Source organism: Lucilia cuprina, chromosome 4 (assembly GCF_022045245.1).
Source record: "Lucilia cuprina isolate Lc7/37 chromosome 4, ASM2204524v1, whole genome shotgun sequence".
In the NCBI taxonomy this organism is placed as follows: Eukaryota; Metazoa; Arthropoda; class Insecta; order Diptera; family Calliphoridae; genus Lucilia; species Lucilia cuprina.
This window is the reverse complement of record NC_060952.1, coordinates 96,361,334-96,363,915: the sequence shown is the minus strand read 5'-3', so window position 1 is coordinate 96,363,915 and position 2,582 is coordinate 96,361,334.

The window sequence follows — 2,582 nt, the reverse complement described above, 5'->3', positions numbered from 1 at the left end:
CTAGACTATGACTAGACTATGACTAGACTATGACTAGACTATGACTAGACTATGACTAGACTATGACTAGACTATGACTAGACTATGACTAGACTATGACCAAACTATAGACAACATTATAGACTAGACAATAGACTAAGCTATAAGCTAGACAGCACGTTAGATTAAAAAATATACTTTTCTATATACTAGACTATAGCCTACGCAATAGGCTAGACTACATACTCAACTATAGACTGGACTATAGACTGCACAATGAACTACATTATAAACTAGAGTACAGAAAAGAATATATGCTGAAGTATAGACAAGATTACAGACAAGACTATAGAATGGAATATAGACTATATTATAAGCAAACATATTTACTATACCATAAACTAGACTAAGCATTATATTATAAATAAGATTATAGACTGGACTATAAACCAAACTATAAACTATACTATAGACTATATCATAGTATATACAATAGATTAGACTATAAACTAAACTATAATATATACTATAGGTTATATAATGTGACAACACTAAAGACTACACTATGCTATATACTAGCTTTTAATCTAGACTATAGATTAGTCTAGTGACTATTCTATAGAATAGACTACAGAGCAGGCAACGGGCTAAGTATGCTATACTTTATATAGGCTATAGGGTAGACTAGACTATAAAATAGAATATAAACTAGACTATAGTTTTTTATGGTACTATACTATACTATACGATAGACTTTAGACTATATTATAGTTGTAATTAATATTGGCTGTAGTTTATCACAAAAATCTAAGCTAACACTACATACAGCCTTTAAAACTCTTACTTTTTTCCACGTTTTCAATACATGTCTTAGATACATCTATCTTACTGGGGAAAAACTAACCATTTATAGCAATTTAGTAATTTGTATAAACAAGGTATAGAAGAAACTCTTTATATATTTATCAAAGAAGATAATCACAATTACATAATGATGACTAGCAAACACATGTTTGAAAATTAGTAGTCAACCACAAGTAGCAATAGTTTTATGAAAACTAAACTGCCTCTAAAAACTCTCACTAAACTTCCGTCGTTATGGCTAAAAGGAAAATTTCACACTTATGCAAATTAATTGTACCACAACAACATAGAACATGTTGAAAAGCAACAATTTCCACCATTAAGAAAAAAAAACAAAGATATAAATATGTAAAATAATTAAAAATGAAAATGTGTGGAAAAAAAATTGTGAAAAACGTTTAACTAACTACACATTCAAATGTTGGTTAATTTGTTAAAATGTTTGTAGATCATAATCAGTTAACTATTTTACATGATGACTTAAAATGTGGTTAAAAGTTGGTGGAATAAAAGTGGTGGTTGGTTTTTTTTTTTCAAAAACAAAATGGTTAATAAGCATAATGCATCAAAGATGTTAGAGACAAAAAAAAAATACAGTTTGTAAACAGAACCAACCATAGAAAACTAAAATTAAAGACACCTGTAATTGTCTAAGATTCATTTCAAATAAATTATTTTTCTAAAAATTTACGAAAAAATCTCTAAAACACATTTGTGTTGTATGCTAATGTGAACACTCAACAGCAGAAGCAGTAATTTGTGGGATTTTGTGGGCAATATTTTATAAAGTTATGTAAGATTTAAATACATTTCCAACTTCAAAAGGACAATAAATAAAAAAATTAATAAAAATTTATTTCACTTTAAAGGTGTCAAATAGCGCTTTTAAATTTGGTAAAAACAAGTTTTTCATTTTAGTGTTTTGCATGTTTGCTTTAAGCTTTTATGTTTAAAAGTTTAATTTGGACTTTTTATTTTTTTTATTTTTATTCTGTTGGTTTAAGAGTAAAAGTCATAAATATTAGTTAACGAAATTCTATATAAATATTTTACTTGGACAACTTTGGGCAATAATTGTTGTCGGTGGAAAAGTATTTAAAATTGCCAGTAGTTCATAAATAAGCGTCCAATTGAGAAAATAATCAAAAATATGTTTTTACTTAAATTTTCCATAAATAAATAATTAAAGACTGTAGATTAGATTATAGACTCGACAATGCACTATGGACTAGACTTTGGAGTAGACTTTGGTCTAGACTATAGTCTACACTTTGGACTAGACTATACACTACACTATACACTAGACTAGACAACAGACAAGACTATAAACTAGACTATAAACTAGACTACAAACTAGACTACAGAATAGCCTATAGACTAGACTACAGACAAGACTACAGACTAGACAACATACTAGACTACAGACTAGACAATAGACTAAACTACATAATAGTATAGTATAGCTATACTATTAACTAGACTATAGACTAGGCCATAGACTAGACTACAGACTAGACTATAGACCACATACTGGACTACAGGCTATACTACAGACTACAAAATACTAGACTATAGACTGGACTATGGACTGGACAATAGACTAGACTATAGACTTGACTATAGACTGGACAATAGACTAGACTATAGACTAGACTATAGACTAGACTATAGACTAGACTATAGACTAGACTATACACTAGACTATAGACTATAGACTAGACTATAGACTAGACTATAGA